The sequence below is a fragment of the Delphinus delphis genome, chromosome 1 (genome assembly GCF_949987515.2).
Source record: "Delphinus delphis chromosome 1, mDelDel1.2, whole genome shotgun sequence".
Classification (NCBI taxonomy): Eukaryota; Metazoa; Chordata; class Mammalia; order Artiodactyla; family Delphinidae; genus Delphinus; species Delphinus delphis.
Window position 1 is genome coordinate 139,246,487 of NC_082683.1, and position 19,265 is coordinate 139,265,751.

A 19,265-nucleotide genomic window follows, 5' to 3' on the forward strand; every position below is an offset into this window, starting at 1 on the left:
ATAAAGTAAGTTCTGTTCCCTCATTTTACGGTTGGGGAAACTGAGCCTCAGAGAGATTGAGTAACTTGCCCAAGGTCATACAGCAGTATGTGGTAGAACCAGGATCAGGTCATCTGACCCAGAGGCCTGGCTTGTAACCATTCGGCCATAGTGCCACTGACATGCGTGCCTTGGGTCAGCGTGCCATGTCATCTCAGTCTGGTCATATTCTTTGCCTGGGCCACCATTGAGCCAGCTTCTCGAACTTCTTTCCAGTGTACTCTCGCCTTCCCTTCCTTCAGCTGAAACAGCTACCCTAAATGTGTCTCTCCTGGACCGAATCCACGGAGTGCTCCTCACTAGTGGACATATGCTGCTGTGAGCACACGAAAGGGACCCCAGGCAGCCCTTCCCTCGCAGCACCTACCACAGGGGGTTCCTTGCTTTTCTCCCCTCCTTCCTCCCTTCCTCTCTCTCTCTCCCTCTCTGCCTTCCCAAGCTTTCGGCTAGCATTTCCAGCTTTTCTACATGCCAGCTAGATGAGCCATCGGAGTCGGCACTGGTCATTCAAAGGAGGTCTTATAAATTCCATCCTCTTCCCCGAAGACCATTCCTGACAGACCTGTTCCCATGACAGGGTCACTGTAGCATTCTCAGGGCCCTGTCAGCTGAGAGGGTCCCACATCTTTTGTCAAAGGCACTTTGTGAAGGACTTAATGTGTTGTCACTGACTTTGTTTACTATTGCTACATGACTTATTGGGCTAAGAGACAATGAAAGCAGGCATCCCGTATAGCCCATATAGCCACCTCTGCACAGCACCTCCAGGGTACTCAGGTCTTGCCGCTAACTGGCTGAGCCAGGTGGCCACTGAGTGCACATGACAACTAGTAGCCAATCAGCGCTCCCCGCACCTTTTTAAAAAGATTCACACGTGTTTAATGTGTATAAAGCCAAGAAAAAGACAGTCCTGAATTCAATAACAGTATTCTGTACAATTCATACGGTGGGGTTGAGAGAGAAGGTGAAGAGGCCGTAGAACCTACACCCCAACATGTACAGAAATACCTTAATAGCAACTCCCACCTGCAAGGAAGACATAGTTCTATTTCCAGCCACCCAGTTGGAGTGAGGGGACATATCACAGAAAACCCAGCACAGCGGGGGCTAACCCATAGGGGCCCAAGGGGCTGGTGGGGGTGAGGACGGGCAGTAGTCCTAGGAGGGGCTGTGAGGAGGTCCTGAGGCGATTGTTGGCTGAGCGAAAGCTCAGCAGCTTGTCCACCATGGGTGGGCATAGAAGAGCTGACTTGCCAGACTCCTGGGGCGGCTGTGCTCCTCCAGGAGATTCAGGCAGTACTTGTGGAAATCCGGCTTCTAGTCGATGTAGGTCACAGCTGCCATGCTGGGCACAGGACGAGTTTGCTGTGGTCCTGGAAGACGTTGCAGGATGCAGGGTGATGGTTCTGTGCTTGCAGAATCAGGTAGGCAGGTAGGATTGCTGGACTAGTTCATCACCTTCCCGTGGGTACCCACCTTCAGCAAGTGTTCACTCGTGTGGTTTTGGAAGTACTTGGAGAGTGATCTTCATGGAGGAGTTAGGATGGGAACTCATGGCGAGGGAGAACTCTGCACCACCATGCTTTATGAACCACAGACTGTCACCAAGGCCCCAGAGGATGAGGTGAGTCCAGTCATCGGAGAACACCCCCTACACTTTGCTACACGGCTGATGCCCGAGGCTGCACTTGTCCCAATAGTCCCCCACTTGCTGACTCAGAAGAAGGGGATGCCGGAGGGATCCTCAGCCTCCTCTTGCCTCACCAGCCCCCTCTCAGAGGGCTTGGAGGCACTCACGCTATGCAGCCACTACAGCTGGTGGTGCAGTGGTTGGGGAGTGCAGTGGCACTCTCTGGTCTCCTGGACCACTGGAAAGAGTTCCCCCAGGGAGTCTTGGGCATAGAGTTCTCTAGGCCTTTATTTAGGACTGTGAGTGGCTTCCTGTTGTTGGGATCCAGGCTTCTGAGAGCGATTGAATACCTTGATGGAATGGTGGGGCAGGTAATGGGAGATGGGCTGGGATGTAGCCAGAAGTAAAGAACTCGTCTTGAGCTGCTCATGAATGATCAGGTGGGCAATGCGACCTGTCTGCGGCATCTTCTGGAAGAGGGAGGTGGCCACGGGGTTGATGTGCTTGGGAATCCTGCATACACTCTTCTTGATCCAGAAGTAGGTCAGTTTTAGGCAGGAGAGCTCAAAAGGTGATCTACCCACCGACAAGGTATATATCAACATGATGCACCCAGCAGGCCCCCCGTCCACCAGGAAACGGTGCCCTTTCTTGCTCAGCACCTCAAGAGCTGTGTATTTAGACAGGGTTTCCTTCTTCTGCTCCCCATCATATTCACCTTTGGTTGCGGGGCCAGATCCCCTATTTTCACCTCCAGATCGTCATTCAGGAAGAGTTTGCCCAGCCTGAGGTCCCAGTGAATAACCTGGTTTGGGTGCGGGTACTGGCAGCCGAGGACCATGTGCTGCAGGTAGCAGCGGACCTCGGGCTGGGTCGCCGCCTTCCTCCGCTGGTGCGGCTCCAGGGTAATCTTCGGCAGCGGCAGCGCCCCAGCACCTCCAGTATAAAGTTCGTGTCCACGTGCATCTACGACTCCGTGCTGGAGGGCGAGAGGGGAATGAATAGACATCTCCAAGGACATCTTCTCCTTCCGGTGCGGCCTGAGCAGCCGCGACTCAGGCAGGATCTTGCGGCCAAACGCCTCCTTGGCGTCCTCATCCTGTCAGAGATCTCAAAGCACTTCCCTCCCCCAGGAAGCGGCCCGGCAGGCAGCACCGCCGACCGCGCGGCTCCACTAGGACCTCCGGGATCTCTTTTGCCTGCTGGATGGCGGTCGGGGGCCCTGGGAGCCACAGCTCCAGAGATCCCGGCTTTCCCCGGTGGGCTGGTGCCCGCGCCAGCGTCTCTGCAGCGCCGCCGCGCTCGTGCTCCTGGAGTTGCTTGGCTGCATCCTGGCAGAGATTTGACACCGCTCCGCTGCTCCCCGAATCAAATGCTGCACCGGGACTGTTGCAAAAGCCTCTCTTCTCTCTCTCCCTCTCTCTCTCTCTCTCTCTCTCTCTCTCTCTCTCTCTCTCTCTCTCGCTCGCTTTTTTTTTTTTTTTTATCACAACCGGGTAGGAAGAAGCGGGGCAGGGGTGGCTCAGGTACCCTGGGCGGCCCCGCCCCACGCGCAGCCTCCAGCCCCAGGACTGGGTCCTCCGGCAAAGGGGAAATGTAGGAAAGGTGGCTTTATCAGATTAAGTCTCACTAGTGCAAATGCTCAGTCTCCCAGCCTCTGTGAGCAAGGCGACCAGCCTCCTGTGTACACAGTGGTTTCCAGGCTGGTAGGTGGTTGTTTTTCCTCCAAACCCTTGGCTAGCTCGGCCTCTCACCCGAGGGCTGTGGTTTGGGGAATGTTTTGACTTGAAACATTCAGGCCCCTGGTGGTATTTGGAGTTGTGAGACCCTTCTGTGCTGAAAGGAAAAATGAATGGTCTATTTAGAGACTGCTAACAATTCCCAGTATAAAGCCCGGGCAACAATTCTGCTGCCGACAGGCTGGGTTTCTCAGGGTAGTCCCTGGGGAGCTGGCTGGGCGGCACTCATGGCCCCTTCTCTGGGTATTTCATCTGGAAGACCCCCTGCTAGGGATGGCAGTGCTTCCAGAAAGCCTCTGCCCTGGCTTTTTCTGGGCCTCTCCTCAATCGCTTCCCAGAACACGCTCCTCCTGGGGCCTGTGCTTGGGCTGTGAACGAGACCACTTTTCCTAAATCCGGTGAACTTTGCTCTTGACAAAGGAGGGAAGGGTGGTTATTTGGCAATGCCTTGAAACAGCTTCTCTGGGGTTGGAGTTGTGAGATGTTACCTATCACAGACATAGACAGAGTTCACCTGGGGGAAACTGCCTTTCCTCTCAAGGACAAAACACACTCCCGGGTGTTTCTGTCACCAGGGCGATGCCTCTTTCCATGGCATCCTAGACTCAGAAGAGAAGGTGAGAATCACAGGCTTCGAAATCAACACCCAACCTAATTAAAAACTGAACAGTTTTCTAAAATACCAAAGCTTGTTTCAAAGCTTGACCAAATGAGGAATGGTGTTCATCTAATTTATCAAAATGAATTCCTTTATAGATACAAGTAATCCCAATCAAACTCCGGATAGGCTTTTGTGTAAAAATTCACAAACTGATTCTGAAGTTTATATAGAAATGCAGAGGATCTAGGATAGCAGAAACAATTTTGAAAAAGAAGAATGAAATTGGAAAACTAACACTACCTGATTTGAAGACTATTTTTAAGCTACAAAAATAAAGACAATATGGATTTGGACACACACACGTAGCATAGGCACACAGTGTAGAAAGATAGATTAATGGAATAATATGAGTCCAGATGTGGGCCAACATGTGTATAATCAACTGATTTTAGACAAAGGTGTCAAGGTAGTTTGATGGGGTAATTTGATGCCTTTTTAATGCATTGTGTTGGTATGTGATTGGACATTCATATGCCTAAAACTAACATTGACCCTTACTTCAAACCACATACAAAAATTGACTTGAAACGGATTATAGTAGTAAATGCAAGAACTAAAATTATAAAGCTTCTGGAAGAAAAATAGAGGATAAAACTTTGTGACCTTGGATTAAATACAGATTTTTAGCTACACACACACAAAAATCATATATCATAAAAATAAAAATTGATAAATTAGATTTCATCAAAATTTTAAACTCCTGCTCTTCAAAAGATAGTGTTAAGAAAAATGAAAAGACAAGGCACAGACTGTGATAAAATACGTGTAAAACACTCAGCCAATGGGAGTGCAAAATCATACCCAGTCTGCAGTTTTTTAAAAAGTTAAGCATCCCCGTATCATAGCACCCAGCAATCCCATTCTAAGGTATTTATCCAAGAGAAAGGAAAGCATACATCCACGAAAAGACATGTACTCTTAATGTTCATAGAAGCTCTATTCATAATCACCAAAAAGTAGAAACCATTCAAATGCCCATCGATTGGCGAATGGTTTAACAAATTGTGGTATCTTTGGTATAAATTGGTAAAAAAAAAAAAAGTTGATAAATGGATAACTACTGAAACTGATACATGTAGCTGTATGGATGAATCTCAGAAGTATTATGCTAAGTGAAAGTCAATCACAAATGACTAAATATCAAATGACCATTTATATGACATAATGGAAAAGTCAAAATTGTAGAGACAGAAAGATCAGTGGTTACAAAGGGCTCGGAGAGGGGAGAAATGGCAAAGGGACATGAGGGTACTTTTTGGAGCAATAGAAGTGTTCTGTATTTTGATTGTAATGGTGGTTACACGACTGACTATATACCTTTGTCAGAACTCCTTGAACATATATTGAACACTTTGAAAGGGTGAATTTTATGATATAGAATTATACCTCAATAAATCTAATTTTTAAAAAATGAAATCCCCAAACCAGTTTTGATTAATAGAAGCTCATGAATTTGGATCCCCCTTATCCCTATTTAGTAACAATTTATACCCACAGGAGCCAGAGTTTATACTTGCTCCAACTAAGTGGTTGTCTTAAACCTTTAGTATCCTACTAGCAGGAAAGAGGGGGGAACTCAAATTTGTAGGATGTTACCGTGTGCCTGGCAGACATCATGCTGGGCATTTGCACGTGATTTTATTTGGTTCTTGTTATGGGCTGAATTGCGTCCCCCAAAATTGATATGTGGAAGCCCTAACCCCCAGTACCTCAGAATGTGACTATACTAGGAGATGGGGCCTTTAAAGAGGGGACTGAGTTAAAATGAGGCCATTAGGGTGGACCGTAATGCAACCTGAATGGTATCCTTATAACAAGAGGAAATTTGGACAGACAGGGAGACACCAGGGTTGCGTGGGCAGAGAGGAACGACCATGTGAAGAGGCAGCAACGGGGTGGCCATTTGCAAGGTAAAGCCTCAGGAGAATCGCAACCTGCCAACACCATGATCTCAGACTTCTCACTTCCAGAATTGTAGGAAAATTAATTTCTGTTGTTTAAGCTACCCTGGCTGTGTGTTTTGTCTTGGCAGCCCTCGTGGACTAATACAATCCTCCCAACAATCTGAGGTGAGGAAGGCAGGAGGAAAAGCTCTGTGAGTGCTGGTAGCTTGCTCAACTCCAGTGGCTGGTAGGGCAACCTGGGGAGAAACACAGAACTGACACCCAAAGCTCACCACCACCTAGATTGCAATCGTTAGGAAATCAGAGCTGGTTTCTTCTCATCCTTGAACAATCTGTACTCCTTTTTCTCAGTAAATGTTGAATTGATGTAAATAGAGTAACAAGATTTCAGGATGCAGGAGAGACCTACTTTATTTATTTTTATAAATTTATTTATTTGTTTATTTTGGGCCGCGTTGGGTCTTCGTTGTTGCGCGTGGGCTTTCTCTAGTTGCAGCAAGAGGGGGCTACTCTTCATTGCGGTGCACGGGCTTCTCATTGCAGTGGCTTCTATTGTTGCAGAGCACAGACTCTAGGCATGCGAGCTTCAGTAGTTTCGGCATGCGGGCTCAGTAGTTGTGGCTCGCAGGCTCTAGAGCGCAGACTCAGTAGTTGTGGTGCATGGGCTTGGCTGCTGCGTGGCATGTGGGATCTTCCTGGACCACGGCTCAAACCAGTGTCTCCTGCACTGTCAGGCAGTTTCCTAACCACTGCGCCACCAGGGAAGCCCTTGTCAATGTTTTTAAATAGACAAAAGAGGGGGCAATAAACAGGAAAGGCCCGTAGTCTCTTCCTAGTACCAAGTCCCAGGGAACACATTCCAGGTGAGGAAAGGGATTCTATTTACATTTCTTTCCCTTCTACCACCAACTTATCAGCTTTAGATCATTAAAAAGTCACAGGGGGGCTTCCCTGGTGGCGCAGTGGTTGAGAGTCCGCCTGCCGATGCAGGGGACACGGGTTGGTGCCCCGGTCCGGGAAGATCCCACATGCCGCGGAGCGGCTGGGCCCGTGAGCCATGGCCGCTGAGCCTGCGCGTCCAGAGCCTGTGCTCCGCAACGGGAGAGGCCACAACAGTGAGAGGCCCGCGTACCGCAAAAAAAAAAAAAAAAAAAGTCACAGGGCCATTGTGTTTCTATTATAGTGATCACAACTTTTTTGTTTGCAAGTGACAGAAACTTAAACTCAAGCAAAAGAACTAGCAAGTGCAGGAGCAGGTTCTTTCTATGTTTCTGTGTGTGTGTGTGTGTGTGTGTATCTATCTATCTGTCTTTATCTATCATCATTTATCTAGAGTCTGTCTATCTAGGGTTTTCTTCCTTCAAGAATAGCCTCATTTTCTCCTACTATAAATAGCTTCCTCTTTGCAGTCAAGGAAGCCTGCTTCTTTGGATCCATCCACATAAAAATCCCAGGAAAACCCTCTGATGAATTCTGCTTGGATCACATGCCCACTCCAGACCAATCCCTGTGACTGGTGACCAACCCGGGTCAAGTGTCCTCCCATGATGAACAGCGCCTTGACTGACAGATCCAGGAAAATAAGAGAAGCGTTCTCCCAAAGGAAGAGATGCTGAGGAAAATCAAACCACACGTCACCCCACGGCAGCCTTGCAGGTGTCCCAGGCAGCCAGGTGCCATGTGTGGGTGGACACGCTGACATCATATCCTCATTCAGCGTAGGAGAAGGTAAACTTTGCATGTGCATTTTTCATTTCTTACTGTAACCTCTTTTCTGGGTCTCAGTTTCTTCACCCGTAAAGTGTGTATGTTGGACTAAATTCACCTTTAAAAGTCCGTTGCAAATATGACCTTCTAGTACTTCTGAGATATTTACACTTAGAGTCTTGCTAACATCTGAATAATGGAAATGTCTGTTTCCTTGGTTGATTAATTCATGAGGTAGTTTTGGATATTTTAACTTTGTTGTTGTCAGTCATTAAAAAAAAAAACTTAATCTGTTATTCTGCAAAGAAATCTAATCTTCTTCCAAAGAGCATTTTTCAATCTCATTCAGAATCTTGATTATTCAGATCATCATCTTTGAAAGAATGAGATATTTGGGGGTGAAGTACTTTAGATCCACCCCGATTTTTAATTCTTAGCCCCAAACATTTTATTATTTCTAATCTACCTGGAAGCTGCAGGAAGGGAAATCATTGCTCCCTGAGATTATCTGGAGCCCCCTTGACCTTGGTAGAGAATAGTATTCCAGGAGGGGAGGTCTCTGAGCCTGAAACAGTGGCTGCGTTATATTTACTGAGTATCCATCATGTGCTTACGAAGTGCAAGGAAATCGAAATCACTGATGCGTCAGCGCTTCACAGTGGTATGGGACTCTGTGCCTCTTCCAAGCCTATCCGTCTGCCCTACTCCCACCCCCACCAAACCTGGGCCAGAGCAGGACAGGTGTAGAAAAGAGGGCCCCAAAAAAGGAAAATGACTTACGGTCAAGCACTAGATGGTAAAACTTGAAATTAAAACCCAAGTCTTCTGACTTCTCTCTAGTTCTCCTTCAACATGATCCTCCTCTGTCTCACCTTCACCTCCAGCCACATTCAGAGCCTCCTTCTCCAACACTTAAAACCAAGCCCAATCCTTCCTCACCCTCAGCTCCCAAGACCTGCTTAGTAGCGCCGCGACCCTGACCACCTGCCATGCTGGGCCTTTCAACCTTGCCTCCCACAAACATCTTGAGTGGGCAGCATCACTTCCAGGCATCTGTTGTGTTTGCAGAGAAAGCCCTTTCCTTAACCCAAGCCTAATAATCCAAAGTCTCACTCCCCAAGGGATCTTCTAAGAGCCAAGCCTTTGTTTAATTGTGGAGCCTGCCCCCACCCCGAAGTGTGTCTCAGCTCTGTCTGAGGCTCCCCATCTACAGCCCCACTCCCCTGCACACAATGGAAGACCTGTGGCTTTCTTTCACACCCCTGAGGATGTGACAGCGGATGCTGGGGCCGCCTGCCAGCCCCTGGGGCTGCAGAAGCTTCCGCTGGCTGGCTGGGGTGACAGGCAGGGTCAGCATCCAGGTCGATCCTGGACCACAGGGGCTGCCACCTGTTTGGTGTTTCCTACATCACTGGCTCAGGTAAGGGGTGACCTGACTTCTCCCAGAACCTCCCCATCACATCCAGCAGAACCTTATTCCTCAAAGATCACAGCTTTCTTCAATGGGCTTGAGTGGCCAAAACCTGATATAGCAACAGAAACTTTCCAACTTGAGAAGAACCCCCAATTGTCCTCCCATTCATTCTTCCGAAGAGACTAGTACAAACCATAGCTAACTGTCCATTTCATAATTTATTTTTTCTTTCATAATAATATTGATTGGACTCACTAGATTCTTGGCAAATTAATGAAGCTGACATGCTTTTTCAGGACCTTCATTTTCCTCATGTCTCAAAGCCCATCATAAATGCTCCCTCATCCAGGAAGCCTCTCCTACAGTTTCTATTTTAATTCAATTTCATAGGGCGTAGAACCCTCAAGGGTTTGCTACTCACCGCTCTCTCCTCCACTCAGGCCTTGCCTTGGTGACTGGTACTGCAGCGGACTCTGTTATCACTAGACTAGACTTGGACGGAAACATCCAGAAGCAGAGTTTCTAATTCTCCACTCCTCATGCAGACGCCCCCAACCCATCAGCCTTTTGAAGCCCATTCCTTCCCACAGGACATCTCTACCCTCAGTCACAGAGTACTTCGCCAAGAAACCCAGTCTGTCTTTGTCCTGCTGGCCCTGGCCTTCTGAACGTGATAACCAGATTAGTCTTAACGAAACACCGTGATGGTGCCATGCACTGACTCAGAAGCGTGCATTAGTTTTCTACCGTTCATAGAATTTTTTCAGTCGTTCATCAAGGATTTGTTGAGCACCTACTATACTAATTACTCTGCACGACCCTGGGGATATAAAAGTGAGCAAAATATAATTGCAGTCTAGATGGGAAGACAAAAATAGGCAAGGAAAACCATAAGTATAATTGGTGCTGTGCCAGGCACACAGAATAGGAGCACCTAGGCTGGCCTAGGAAGGCTTTGTCAGGCAAGGTGGAGGTAAGACAGATAAGCTGAATAAAACCTCCCTTACCTGCATTCTGTGTCCTTCCATCCTCCAAGCTGTCCCCACTAAGAGTGTCTGCTCTGAGTATGCCACCCCGCCACCAACTTAAACACATTGGCCCCCCTGCCTTCCTCCTTCTTCCTCTAGTCTAAATGGTTTTTCCTGGTGTGGAACTTAAATCTACAACTAAATGGTGAATTCCAGCAGAGCAGGACAGGCAGTCTTTGAGCCAAGTTCAGCTCCATGGTCTGCAGAGGACTGGTTTAAGTGCTTGGAGTAAGTACTCTGGCAGAGACGGTCAGGGTTACAGCCAGGCGATGGTTGCCCAGCTAAAGATGACATTTCCCCACCAATCAGAGGGCATGTAAAAGTGGAACATGTAAAAGTGGAGGTGCACCGCTTCCGGGTCTGGACCTTAATGATGCTCCTCGTGCTCTCCTCCATGCCCTCATCCCTCTTCTCCTGGCTGACAGCCACATGTGGCTGTGGCGCTGCCTTGATCATGACCTGCAAAAGAAATCAATATCCTGGTCCTTAAGCCGTTGTATTGTTGGCTCTGTTTGTTGGGGACTTACCACACCTAATACAATTTCCAGCATGCTGGCTTTCTAGCTTCCACTGCAAGCATGGAAAATCTAGCAACGCTATGCCTGCAATCTTGCAGGGCCACAGTCGGCAGGCCATGAGCCCCAGCCAGGCGCAGACCCCACGGTGCCCAGTGAGGCTGAGAGCTGGTGCCCCTGCCATGGCCCTTGAGCTCTTGCTTTTCTGCCCCTTTACTCTTCCCCATGAACTGCCTGATTCTCGCAGGCACATTTGCAGAAGCGTTTGAGCCTCAGAGCAGAACATGATTCAGAGAGTCCTGTGGCTGATGGTCCATTTGCCTGGCTCTTCTCTCAGGAGTTTCTCCTGTTTTAAAATGTAAACCAGTTATTTCACCCCTGTTTCAGGACCTGGATTAGACCCAATGCCTCCCCCACAACAAATATTCTATAATATCCCCTTTATGTTCCTTAAAGTAAATTAATATTATCCACCTACATACCATTCTAAAAATCAGTATAATGCCCTAATGGAATGTAAAGGCAAAATAAAACCAAAGTCGCTTAGGAGAACATCAGATGTGTTTCAATATGTAAAGGTTTGGTGCGACTGTGTCAGGAGCCAGCAGGAAGTAGTCAGATCCTCCAGTGCGGAAATCTGACAGCTGCAGACGCAGACCGGCACAGGTATGTGGTTTTGGTAACAAATACCACAAGTGTCATTGCCATCAGGGATCTGATTCTTCCAAAAGATGAACAACTCTTGGTAAAGGCCCAAACAAAACAAAAGTCTGTCTTTCCTTGATTTTCCACAACCGTTAAAACATGAAACAAATACTCTCTATGTTGATGAGTAAAATGGAGTTCATGTTTACTCTCAGACCATTCCAAACACATCCTCTGCTGAGAATACACAGAGGGGCCCCAAGTAGTCATGCAGGGCAGGGGCAGTTCTTGGTTGGGGACACCAGCCAGAGCGTTTCAGCCTGTCCAGCATCTCTGCCCTTTCCCACTAAATGGTAAGATCATCCCAGGCCACTGTTAAGACAGCCAAATACACTCGGGCATTTCCAAAGGTCCCCTTCCAGCAATTCTTTCCCCATGAGAACCACTGCTTCAAACCCAGAAGATGCACAGAGAGGCGACGGCGATGTCGAAGCAAATATGAATCTGAATCGAGGCATCGCCTCATCTCGATTTTCTGTGACTCTCTGGACTTGGTAGGCTTGCGTTCAGCAAAGCCACGGGCGATGGTCAGAAAGGACTGTGCTGGGGCCCGCGGTGAGTGCGAGGCTTTTCCCTCTTTGACTTGGGAGAGGAGGAAGTGGCCGCTTTCTCCCTGCTCCCCTGGAAACGCGGCAAGACAAACTCTCCCTCCTCGTTTCTGTGTTGAAAAAGGAGGTATAGATAAAGCCAGAGTCCGAACCTGAATGAAATTCAGTGCTCCCATCCCTCTCATCTCCTGCCTATTAATAGCCTCTTGGAACGAGTCACATTTGAGACGTTTATTCACCACCTCTGAGAACGGGTTCACCTAAAATAGTTCCCGGGCCATTTTTCTCGGCTGCTGTGACGCTGCGCAGCCCAGAGGGACACCGGTTTCTCAAAGAAATGTGCGTTCAATCCGGTTCCACCCGGGCTGAGGTGGAGCCCAGAGTCAAAACACCAATCGGCTTCTCACAAACTTAGAAAACATGGCATATGAACGCTTCATCCTCTGGACCCTTCCCCAGGCACCAGCCTGTTGGCTTCTCCTTACTGAAGAAACCCCCTACTTTCTCCTCAGGCCTTGGTGTTGTCTAAGCTCTTATATGGCTCCCGGTGGCCTTCTGGACAAGTGCTGCAGTGGTTACAGATGTGTGCAATGGAGGAACAGTGACAGAGAGAAAGTGAGCAAGGTGTACTTCTTCTCAGGACCCTCCTTGGTCCTCAGATCCAATCCCCTCTGAGCAAATGTCTCACTTTCCTCATTTCATGCCATTCCACCACCTCATTTCCTCCTCTGTCCAAAACCATCTTTAACTGTCTAATGGCGAAGGATCTGACCTGACAGGACAATTAAATATTAATACCGTGATTGAAGAGTCTGTGTGGAAATCAATTAAAAATAGGACATGTGGAGCTGAGACGTTTTCAATCTATTTTTTTCTTTCTGTCAGGAAAGCTGTGGAGCTCAGACCCCGGTGCCCTGGGGCTGGGATGGATCCCAGAGAGCATCCACACCTTCTGCCCGCTGGGTACCCGGTCACCACCCTCCTCAGGTAGGGCAGGTGAAGGGGCTGATGTGGCCTTTCTCCTGCCAGGAAGACGAGCAGGGACTTGAGCGCAGACCACCCCCTCCATCAATCTCCTCCAGGACAAGATGCCGCCCTCTCTGGCTCCCGTCCCGTGCCAGCTTTCATCAGATGTTTGTCATTATTTGCTAGTTTTGTTTATACCTTGTTCTAGAATGTGAGGGAACACATTAAGGGCAGGGACTGTCCTCTTCATCTTTCCACACAGATCCCCCCCAGTCCCTGGAATCTGGTGCACAAAGAATAATTGTTTGTGAAAAGAATCAGGAGGGCAGAAATCTGCCACTTTGTTACTACTTCCTGTTTCCAGCAGTAAATCTGTTGAATAAAAATTAAAAGCTCAATTCTTCTACTTTCTTCCAAGTCGACTTGAGGTGGCGTATGAGTGACAATATAGCATACTCTGAGAAAGTCCAGAACAAATGAGGATTTATTTCTGTAAAAAAGAAGAGAGGACAGCTCCTTCCAAACCCCTGACACAATGTGGTTCTTAGGTAGATGGACCCCAAAATAAATTCATCGCCAAATAAGATCAGAAAAGGCATCAAGATCCATTGCAAAATAAAGGCTCTGGGACATTCTGTGGTCAAGAAATCCACTTAACATCCTTTAAGTTGGCATTTCCCAAATTTTGTTTTGTGGAAACGTGTTAACATCCTGTAGAACCAGGCAAAGGCTGGCCCAGCAGATCTCTAAGTTCCCTTTCAGCTCAAGTATCCCATAGTTTTAGGTCTTTAAAAGGCAACAGTAGGAACAAGGAATTTGAAATCAGAACACTTAAGCTTTGATTTCAAGCACTGCCTCTCATTAACCGAAAAACCTGGGTAAAGTCAGTCTCTCAGAACCTCAGTCTTCTTATCTGTGAAATGGGGATAATGATGGTATCTGTACCATTATGCTGCTTTGAGGATCACATTAGGTAACTAATGTATGCTAAAGCAATTTATAAACTGGACATGGCAGATGTATATCAGCTATTACTATTATAAATTAAGAACAAAACAGAACTAGAAGTTGAACCTGAACAATTTCTTGTCACCTAGTCACCTGCTGGAAACTGGTTTCCCACAGCCCTGACTGCTCTTAATACTTCAGAGTAAAGACACATATTTTTTTAAATGGAGCAAATCCCTTGAATTCTTTCTTTTTCTTTTTCAGATCAATACTTTCAACATCATTTCAATTTAGTATTTGTGCCAGGAAAGGAAAGAAATTAAAAACAATGATTTGTTCTTCTATGCAGTGACCCTCCAGTTGAGTGAGTTTGGGGCTTTTCATTCAATGCCAAATGCTGGTGGTCAAATTAAAAACAGAGTACAAGACAAAGAAGACACTGATGGAGAAGAAATTCATTGCTGAGAACCAAATTCCACTACAGCAAATTCAATACAGACAGTCCTAAGACACAGTTCTTCAGCGGGAAAAAATTGTCCTGCTGCGTTCAGAACAGCTCTCTTCCCGGGTAGAAGGAATGTTGCTTTTTCACACCTCGTGCTGGTACCTGGTGAGAGTCATCCTGGCCCAGACAACACTTTCCTGTCTTCTGCACATAATAAATAGTATAAATTTATGCCATGAAAAAAAAATCACATCCCAAATTCTTCCACCTTGTTTGTTTATTTTCCTTCTTGGTCTTTACTCAAAACATGACTCTTGGCCAGTTCAAACCTATTTGTGCAATGTGTTTAGTTTTTAAAGAATTGTTTCTTTAATGATACAATGAAGTTGAAGGTCCAATATTGAGTCTGCATGATGCAACTTTCTAACTGATTTTTTTCTGGGTTTTTTTTTTTTTTTTCTGTTTTTTCTAACTGTTTTTTTATCTGAATATTTCAGATTCTGATTGAATCACTGACTTAACATTGAAGGATATTCTCGGACAGGCTGGTTCTCAGCAGCAACTGGAATTCCGCAGAGAAAATGTTGCAACTGTCAAGAAGTGAAGTAGCTCTCCTCCCAGGGCAAGATGTGGCCCTGCAGGTACAAAATGATGGCATCAGGATTGGGAAAACATGGTTTCCTGCATTTTATTTGATTTATGGTGTAAAATCAAAAGCACAGATTCTGCATTTCTAAAATGTTCTGGTTGATGAAATTCTGCTCATAACTTTTATTTCTTTCAATTTTATGAAAAATGTGGTGCATTAGCACAGGGAAGAAAATGTAACCTCTCAATATTGCTGAAACCCAGGAAGGTCTCATTCAGCAGTACCTGTTTGTGTGAACTTGGACAAATCTCTCCAAAAGAGAAAAGTTCCACTGGTAAACTGTTTAGAAATGAATTCTCTGAAAAAAACTGCAAAGATATTCTGCTGTTTCATCACTTGCTGATTTTCTCCCATTGAATTTCATATCCTATTTTTAAACTGTTTCACCTTAAGATGACAAAGCAGAGCTTTGAAAATAATATGGAGTCCATTATTTTAATTTGCTTATTAAAGTAACTTGCCTCTTAATTGGCATTAGATTCAAAAAACAATGCTGGTATGTATGCTTAGTCCTTTATGTTTATTTTCCAGTCAATTCTTATGGTTTTATAATATAATTTTTATTTTCCCATTTTTCAAACAAGGAACCTCATTTTTTGAGAGTTTAACTCTTTAGCCCAAAGATGTGCAGTAACAACCGCCTTGGTATTGAGCCCAGTGCTGTCTGATTCTACAGCCTATGGCCCCCCTCCGTACCTCATGCTGACTTTCTCACAGCTAACGATACATCAAATTCTGGAACGGAAAGGAACCTCAGAGATCATTTGCGGAAAACTCCATTTTATGTGAGGAATTGGAGCCCAGACACATGAAATGATTTGCTCAAATTCACGTGGTTATTTACGTGATAAGAGCCTTCACTTCTCAGCACCTTCTGACTTTTCTTTCAGAATTTTTCTTGCACAGTAAGCACTCAGTGTGAGCTTTTGTTGGGATTTCCCTTCCCAAATGAAACTAGCTTTATTGTATTATATTATATACATGTATATATATATATATATATATATATATATATATATATATATATATATATATATACACACACACACACACACACAAATGATAAAAACAGCATTCACGCTTGAGGATCTGTTTCGACACATAACATTTCTGATGCCAAATGTGTGGGTTTTCCACACCAAGCAATTCTCCAGTTCTCTGTGGAGACCAACAAGGTATCCTCCGATTTAATTCAATTCTGACACTAACTTCCTGGAGTGAGTGCAGACCCCAGAGGTCAAGGGCTCAGTCCCACCAGACTCCCCCCATTCCACTGCTTCAAATGCTAGTCACAACCAGTAGGTCCCCAGGTGACCCACACTTCTATCTGACTTGGCTACAAATCACGGGTTCCCATGACCCCTTCCTCCTCGGGTTTGAAAATTTGCCGGTAATAAATGGCTCTCAGAACTCAGGGAAGCAGTTTACTTACTATTACCAGTTTATTACAAGCTATTATAAAGGATACAAATGAACATCCAGATGAAGAGATACATAGGGCAAGGTCTGGAAGGAGCTTCTTCTGACCCTACAGAGTTTGGGGTATATCACCCTCCTGGCCTTTGGATGCGTCTCCAACCCAGAAGCTCTCTGAACCCCATTTTCTTTGGCCGTGCCGCACGGCTTGTGGGATCTTAGTTCCCCGACCACGGGTTGAACCCGGGCCCCAGCAGTGAAAGCCAAGGCTTAACCACTGGACCGCCAGGGAATTCCCCTGGATCCCATTGTTGAGGACTTTTATGGAGATGGTATTACTTATGCACAATTGATTAAATCATTGGCAACTGGTGATTAACTCAATTCCCAGCCCCTGTCTCCTCCTAGGAGGTTAGAGGTGAGCCAGTGATCTGTGAATCCTTCCAGCACACAGACCCTATGCCTCTGATCCTTGTGACATGTTGGAAGAGAGCTTGCTGTGTGCATCCATTCTTCATCTCCTTCCCACAGCCTTCTCCTTGGGCAAGGATTTCTCTCCAACTGTGAGCTTCTTATTCACTTACACTAATAGGTCCTTGTCACTCCAGTTGACAAGTGTCCCCATGTCCTGCACTTTAATCCTCTAATCCAGTTATTTCTGTTTTAGGAGCATAAACAAAGCTCTTCTGGTTTGCCCTTTTGGTTCCCCATTGCTTAAGCTTCCCTATTCCTCCTTGCAGTTAAAGCAAGAGAAATCAGACCAGGATCTCAGCTCATGTTAATCCCTTTCCATTTTTGCAAAATCGACTAATGCTACACGAGCCCTCAGAAGCATTTTCTTCAGGGCTCCACCACTTTGAGAAGCAGCAAAGCTTGTCTTTGTGTCGTCCCTACCAGTGGTGTGCTGCTAAAATACATACATAAGGAAAGAAACAAACAAATAACCCTGATTTGTAGCTTTTGCTGATTTCCAATTTCTGTGGTGTAAATGCTCCCCTTGTGACAGATTTCAAGCAACCAATGGTTTTATAACTTTTACCGCCAGGCTGAAAATTTCCTGAGTATTTAACAATTGGCTTTTGAGAGCATATAAGAGCTGACTCCAGCACACCACTGGCAGGGCTGCCCTCCAATTCTCCAGGGCACTCCAGTGAATGCCCACCTTGTTCTCCTTGCATTGTCATTGACTGACGCAATTCTATCATTACTGAGCACTCACCATGGCCCACACTCTCCTGGGTACAGTGCATACCTGATCTCATTTAATCCTCACAAAATCAACTATCCCTAGCTCCACTTCATATGTCATGGTTATGCTGGGAGAATATCACCCTCCCCTGGCCTGAGTGAGAAGTAAAACATGGGACACTACACCTGTTGGGCAAAGCAACACACCCCACTCAGAAATATATTTTTTAACACAATGAGTTCTTTTAAGCATCATGTTTTTCCATTACAAAAGTAATGAGCCACTTTGTAAAGAAAATTGGAAAGCAACTATTCATTCTCATATATTTTTAGAATTATTTGGTGTCATGGTAGTGTTCATGATACATTGCATTTTAAGTGTGGGATATAGTACAGTAGCATGCAATACGATACCAATTCTATTTAAAAAAATATATATATATATAAACGAAATACCAGAAATAAAGAAAAAATGTCTTAACAGTAGTCATCTCTGAATAGTGGGAAGTAAATATTTTTCTTATTTTCTTTTTTACAGTTTCTGTATTTTCCATAATTAATGCATCAACATGTATTACAATTTTAATGAGAAAAATATAATACGTATGATCTTAATTTGGACAATATAAAAATGAAATGGGGCTTCCCTGGTGGCGCAGTGGTTGAGAGTCCGCCTGCCGATGCGGGGGACGCAGGTTCGTGCCCCGGTCCGGGAAGATCCCACATGCCGCGGAGCAGCTGGGCCCGTGAGCCATGGCCGCTGAGCCTGCGCGTCCGGAGCCTGTGCTCCGTAACGGCAGAGGCCACAGCAGTGAGAGGTGCACGTACTGCAAAAAAAAAAAAAAAAGAAAAGAAAAAAAAGAAATGAATTGAGACAATTGTTCTCTTCTGACTTGAAAATCTTTCCATTCTGATTAAAGGTAATGTTTTTGCAAGAGATTTAATTTAAAAGAAATAGCACCAATGAGCATGGGCTCTGTAGTTCTCTGCCCAGGGAGGTATTGGGGACTCTCCCTAGCCCTTAACCCTCAAGTAACTCTCCCATGTCCCTCTTTATATTATCTCTAATTTTCACAAAAACCCTGAAAGATGAATATGGTTAATCCCACGTTAGAAATGATGAAACTAAGAAACTCATTCTCCATGAGGACAGGTGTTGTCTCAAATATCATGTCGCCACAGAAAGCATCTTTGTATGGGAGGCCTAATGGTCAAGAGCATGGCCTTCCACCAGGCAGCATCAAGTTCTAGGCCTGGCACTGGTACTCTTGGGCACATCTCCATGGGCAAGATGTTGAATTAAGCTTCTGTTTCTCATAAAATAAAGATTAAAAGATAATTTAATTGTGAGAATTAAATGACATATTGTTCAAAGCCCTTAGCACGATGGTTAGCTAGGTTAGCTACAGGCTGCCACAGCGCTGAGGTTGGAACGTGGATATATCTGGCTACAAAGTCCACAGTCTCCACTCTGCAAAACTTCTTTTCTCCAGCAGGACTCCTCTTCTCTGTGAGGGTTTTGTTTTTTTTCATCCAGGTCAGGGAACTTTGACTTGCTTCCAGCATAGCAGCCCCAACCGTCACCAGGCCCTGTTTTTGTCTATGTGAGGTAAGGTGTTTGCCGGGGACCTGGGGCTGAGGGCTGAGGGCTGGGAATTGGGGGCTGGTGGCTGGGAGCGGCCTTCTCTTCAGCCGTGTGGTCTCCCAGGAACCTGGGGGCTCAGGATCCTTCTGCCTGGCAGGTGGATGGAGGACAGGACCAG

At 46.0% G+C, this 19,265-nt stretch overlaps 1 pseudogene; it reads right to left on the reverse strand.

Annotated features, from left to right (window-relative positions):
• Positions 1-1,120: 1,120 nt before the first annotated feature.
• Positions 1,121-11,800, reverse strand: LOC132428809 (serine/threonine-protein kinase PLK1 pseudogene; annotated as a pseudogene).
• Between the last annotated feature and the right edge of the window lie 7,465 nt (positions 11,801-19,265).